The sequence below is a fragment of the Oryctolagus cuniculus genome, chromosome 16, assembly GCF_051225735.1.
Source record: "Oryctolagus cuniculus isolate XC-2025 breed Fujian yellow rabbit chromosome 16, ASM5122573v1, whole genome shotgun sequence".
In the NCBI taxonomy this organism is placed as follows: Eukaryota; Metazoa; Chordata; class Mammalia; order Lagomorpha; family Leporidae; genus Oryctolagus; species Oryctolagus cuniculus.
In genome coordinates, this window is record NC_142882.1 from 20913101 (window position 1) to 20919397 (window position 6297).

The 6297-nt window shown below is 46.5% G+C and overlaps 1 long non-coding RNA gene across 1 annotated transcript; it reads left to right on the forward strand.

Annotated features, from left to right (window-relative positions):
• The first annotated feature begins 1833 nt into the window (after positions 1-1833).
• LOC149121576 (uncharacterized) lies at positions 1834-5671 on the forward strand. The gene is made up of 3 exons (XR_016223384.1): positions 1834-2010; positions 2584-2663; positions 4724-5671. It is a non-coding gene; the product is annotated as an uncharacterized LOC149121576 (long non-coding RNA).
• The last annotated feature ends 626 nt before the right edge of the window (positions 5672-6297 follow it).

The window sequence follows — 6297 nt, forward strand, 5'->3', positions numbered from 1 at the left end:
CCAGAAATCAACCCAAACATCTACAGCCAACCTATATTTGATCAAGGATCTAAAACCAATTCCTGGAGCAAGGACAGTCTATTCAATAAATGGTGCTGGGAAAACTGGATTTCCACGTGCAGAAACATGAAGCAAGACCCCTACCTTACACCTTACACAAAAATCCACTCAACGTGGATTAAAGACCTAAATCTATGACCTGACACCATCAAGTTATTAGAGAACATTGGAGAAACCCTTCAAGATATTGGCACAGGCAAAGAGTTTCTGGAAAAGACCCGGGAGGCACAGGCAGTCAAAGCCAAAATCAACTATTGGGATTGCCTCAAATTGAGAAGTTTCTGTACTGCAAAAGAAACAGTCAGGAGAGTGAAGAGACAACCAACAGAATGGGAAAAAATATTTGCAAACTATGCAACAGATAAAGGGTTAATAACCAGAATCTACAAAGAGATCAAGAAACTCCACAACAACAAAACAAACAACCCACTTAAGAGATGGGCCAAGGACCTCAATAGACATTTTTCAAAAGAGGAAATCCAAATGGCCAACAGGCACATGAAAAAATGTTCAAGATCACTAGCAATCAGGGAAATGCAAATCAAAACCACAATGAGGTTTCACCTCACCCCGGTTACAATGGCTCACATTCAGAAATCTACCAACAACAGATGCTGGCGAGGATGTGGGGAAAAAGGGACACTAACCCACTGTTGGTGGGAATGCAAACTGGTCAAGCCACTATGGAAGTCAGTCTGGAGATTCCTCAGAAACCTGAAGATAACCCTACCGTTCGACCCAGCCATCCCACTCCTTGGAATTTACCCAAAGGAATTTAAATTGGCAAACAAAAAAGCGGTCTGCACCTTAATGTTTATTGCAGCTCAATTCACAATAGCCAAGACCTGGAACCAACCTAAATGCCATCAACGGTAGACTGGATAAAGAAATTATGGGATATGTACTCTTTAGAATACTATACCGCAGTAAAAATCAATGAAATCCAGTCATTTGCAACAAAATGGAGGAATCTGGAACACATCATGCTGAGTGAAATAAGCCAGTCCCAAAGGGACAAATATCATACGTTCTCACTGATCGGTGACAACTGACTGAATACCAAAAAGGAAACCTGTTGAAGTGAAATGGACACTATGAGAAACTGTGACTTGATCAGCATAGCCCTGACTGTTAATGAACAACTTAATACATTATCCCTCTTAGTAGTTTTTTTGTCTGTTCTACTTAATATGACTGGTTTAATTCTGTAATTAATACATAGTTATTCTTAAGTGTTAAAATTTAACTGAAATGTGATCCCTGTTAAACATAAGAGTGGGAATAAGAGAGGGAAGAGATGTATAATTTGGGACATGCTCAAGCTGACTTGCCCCAAATGGTAGAGTTAGAAACATACCAGGGGATTCCAGTTCTCAGGACATCAGACCCTCCTCCTGTCCCAGTGGCCTGGCCTGGCCACTCCTGCTTCTCTGAGGTCATAGGTTGTCTCCATCGTGCACAGAGTCTGGAACGCCTGAGCTCACTTGTGACGTCATTTCCAGTAGGAACAAGCAGGAAGGGCCCACTGAGGACAGAAAGAAGTGAGTGCCCACTCTGGAAGGCCAGGGGCCAATTATCTTAAATGCAGTAGTCGCCCAGATTGGGCCAGCCCTGGACACAGAGTAAGCCCTGCCTACTCAGGGCCCGGCTAGAATCACTTCGGCTGCACCCAGCCACGCGGGAGCCGTTTCTCCAGTCGGTCAGGCCTAATAGGTGGGTCTTTGTTGCCAATCAGGGTCTTGGGGGCGTGGCTTTAACAAACTGCCCAATCAGGTGTGCAACCAGCAGGAAGGGGCGGTGCTTCATTACCGCGTGCGATTTTTTCTTCCTGGCGCCGCCATATTTGGGGTCTGTTGACAGAAGCTCAAGGAAACTCAGCTGTTGGAGTGACCGCTGCTGAGCCAGTAAATCTAGGGGGAGACACAGGGCCATCACCGAAGCTGTGAAACCGTGAGTGTGTGGGGCCCCGGGGAGAAGGGGCAGCTGGGACCGGCGGGAGCCGGCTGTGGCTGTGGGACCTGGGACGCTTCCGGTCAGCTCTGAAGTCCTAGGACTTGAGTCGGCCCGCTGGCACCTCCCGGCCCTCCGGCCCCTCTGGCCCACGGAGTTTGGGGCCGGGAGCCCGCTCTCTGGGGGCGGGGATGGCGGGCGGGCCTTGGGAATCCGGACTGCACCGCGTGGGCGGGTCACACGATGAGGAGTCCCAGTTCCCTCCTGTTCTCCCCAGGGATGACCTGATTTCCCTGAGCTTAGGGGAAGTCGGGTCTCCAGACTGGACCCTTCTTAGGTCCAGGTTCTTCTGCCACGGTCTGGGTGAATTATAAAGGAAACGGGTTGCTCTTGGCTGAGGGTTCTGATTCAAGGTTGGGGGGAGGCACCCAGTGACGCCCTCGATGACACAAGACATAAGGTGGCCACAGGGAGTGCCAGAGACCTAGCCAAAGTGGCTTTTATAGCAGGCTATAATCACGTAATTCACTAATAAATCCATTAATCACGTATGCACATTATTCCTGTTGGCAGAGCCCTCGTCATCTCTTCGATGTCCCACTTGATTCTTCCCTGTTAATAGTAGCTTGTGATGGCGACTTTTAAATTTACACGTGAGTGTCCATGGGGGACAAACCATATTCAAACCATAGCGCTAGAGCTGGCAAGAGATAATTACATTTCCCGCGTGCACCACATTGTTAGACACCAGCTTTCCTTCTGATACTCACATTATCCACTTTTCTTTCCGTGTACATTTCATTTGGATTCAGTATTTTTAAAAAAATCTTCCCCCAAACCGACAGCTAGCTGTTTTTAAAGGTTTGATTTTGGGGCCAGCGCTGTGGCAGGGGGGTGAAGCCACCACCTGCGGCACCAGCATCCCATATGGGTGCTGGTTCGAGTACTGGCTGCTCCACTTCCCATCTAGCTCCCTGCTATGGCCTGGGAAAGAAGTGGAAGATGGCCCAAGTCCTTGGGCCCCTGCATCCACCTGGGAGACCCGGAAGAAGCTCCTGGCTCCTGGCTTCAGATCAGCTCAGCTCTGGTCATTGTGACCACTTGGGAAATGAACCAGCAGATGGAAGACCTGTCTCTCTGCTCTGCCTCTCTGTAACTCTGCTTTTCAAATAAATAAAAATAATCTTTAAAAAAGAAATTTTGAGTAACAGTGGTGAGAGTAAGCATCCTGTCTAGTCATGGATCTTAGTGGAAATGCTTCTAACTTTTCCCTATTCTTTTTTTTTTTTTTTGACAGGCAGAGTGGACAGTGAGAGAGAGAGACAGAGAGAAAGGTCTTCCTTTGCTGTTGGTTCATGCTCCAATGGCCGCCACGGCTGGCACGCTGCGGCCGGCGCACTGCACTGATCCGATGGCAGGAGCCAGGTACTTATCCTGGTCTCCCATGGGGTGCAGGGCCCAAGTACTTGGGCCATCCTCCACTGCACTCCCTGGCCACAGCAGAGAGCTGGCCTGGAAGAGGGGCAACTGGGACAGAATCTGGTGCCCTGACCGGGACTAGAACCCGGTGTGCCGGTGCCGCAAGGTGGAGGATTAGCCTAGTGAGCTGCGGCGCCGGCCTCCCTATTCAATATGATGTTGGTTATGGATTTGTCTTATGTTGCCTTGATTGTGTTGAGGTTCATCCCTTCTTTTTTATTTTTATAGATTTATTTATTTTTTGAAAGTCAGAGTTACACAGAGAGAGGAGAGGCAGAGAGAGAGAGAGACAGAGAGAGAGACAGAGAGGGAGGTCTTCCATCTGATGGTTCACTCCCCAATTGGCCGCAATGGCAGCTGTGCCGATCCGAAGCCAGGAGCCAGCAACCTCTTCCGGGTCTCCCACGTGGGTGCAGGGGCCCAAGGACTTGGGCCATCTTCTACTACTTTCCCAGGCCATAGCAGAGAGCTGGAGCAGCCGGGACTAGAACCGGTGCCCATATGGGATGCCGGCGCTTCAGGCTAGGGCATTATCCTGCTGCGCCACAGTGCTGGCCCCAAGGTTTGCCCCTTCTATATCCAAAAAAATTAAGGTTTTTTTAAAACAGAAAATGATGTATTTTATCAAATTATTTCTCTGTATTTATTGAGATAATCGTATGGTTTTTGTCCTTCATTTTGAAAATAGGATGTGTCATGTTTACTGATTTGCATATGTGAACCGTCCCTGCATCCCTGGGATAAATCCCACTTAGAATGGATAATCTTTTTGATCTGTTGTTGGGTTATGTTTGCTACTGTTTTCTTGAGGATTTTTGTATCTGTTCATCAGGTATATTGGTCTGTTGTTCACTTTTTTATTGTCAGGTTTTGGAATTAAGACAGTACTGGTCTCATTAAATGAATTTGGAAGTGGCAATACAGAAAAAACATACAAAAATTTAGTTTAATGCATAAATGTACACACATATTTTATATATATATTTATATAAAACACACACACACACACACAAAATTACTTCCTTGAAGATGTCAGGCAAGCTCCTGGCCAGAAAAGCCACATGGGAATTCATCAGAATCCTTTAGGCAGAGATGATGCATCTAGCCTCTGAGCGTGTATCTGCCTGAGTAAATAGTAAATTCTAGAGTCTGTAAGATTTCCAAAATGGCTGAAGGAGGAGATGGCAATCACAGTTTCTGCTGATGCCAACCATTGCCTTATCATTCTCCCTAGATGGCCAAATCGACAGTGATAGTATTGGTGAGACACCACCATCATCCCAACCACAATGTGATTCTTCACATGATGTAAGTGAATGAATTGGGATGAGCAGTGATGGGTAAGGGACCATCCTGGGTGATGGAGATAAACAGGATGTACCTGAGAGTCTGGTCCTTGGCTTTGGCTATGGGAGTTTGCTGATGCTTCACAAAGACCCCAAGGACCGTCACAGAGAGATCTTGGAAGCACAGAGTGAAGAGTGTTTGCAAGCCAGGAAGGCCACCACGTTTTGAAAAGAGTGATAATGCTTCCTGTTGGAGTCCCCTGCTTAGTCAATGGCATATGGGAGTCTACATGTGATTAGAAAAGCAAAGCCGCGATTTCTGAGTTTATGAGAAAAGTTACTTTGCAACCTAGGGCTCACTGTTCAATTTGGAACTACCTTCAAACTCAGAGGTACACATAGAGAATTTCACAGAGGCTTTCAGGGTTATGCTGTGTTTAATGCCAAGAGAAATAACATTTGCACATGTGCAGATTTCACATGGGAGTCTTAACCTCTTACAGTTGTGTGCATTAGTGAAATGCTAATATCACTGTCAGAGATAAGCTGTGAGCCTGTTTAGGTTATGTGTGAACGTCAGATTTTGAGTTAAGAAAACTGCCCCGAATTTTAGAGAGGCATATTTACTTTTTGTAGTTTTTAAAGTCATTCAAAGTCAAAATAGGAGGAGAAATACTGTCTAGAATAAGTGAACTTAAGTTGAAGCTAATTTTTTTCTCTAGAAATAACTTAATTCTGGTGCCACCAAAATAAAGCCCAGTTCATTTACAGTAGCACAACATTTTATTACATAGGACTCAGTTGTTTCCAATGTTTACATAAGTTATTCTGTCCTCTTGTCTCATGTACCATCTCTCTGAGATTCTGTGGTCCTTCTGAATCTTTTATATACTATACAGGTAAGATCACAGTTCCAAAGTCATACAACAAAAATATATACAAAAATCTCTGGCCGGCACCGCGGCTTACTAGGCTAATCCTCTGCCTGCGGCACTGGCACACGGGTTCTAGTCCCGGTTGGGGCGCCGAATTCTGTCCCAATTGCTCCTCTTCCAGTCTAGCTCTCTGCTGTGGCCCGGAAGTGCAGTGGAGGATGGCCCAAGTAATTGGGCCCTGCACCTGCATGGGAGACCAGGAGGAAGCACCTGGCTCCTGGCTTCAGATTGGCACAGCGCGCCGGCCGTAGTGGCCATCTGGGGGGTGAACCAGCGGAAGGAAGACCTTTCTCTCTGTTTCTCTCTCTCACTGTCTAACTCTGCCTGTCAAAAAAAAATCTCCTTGTCATGTTACAGTTTGGGTGTCCACTAAAGGCCCAATGTATTGGAAGGTTGGGCCCAAAAGTTATGTTGGTGGCTAATAGATTAATGTTGGTGATTGATGGATTCAGGGTGGAGTTTCATCCATTTATGGAGGGGATCTTGGGAAGTGATTAGATTGGGCTAGGTTGTTGGGGTAGCATCAAATCATGGTAGCATTGAAACTGAGCATTCCCCCTGTCTCTGCCTCCTGGTTTGCTGCATAA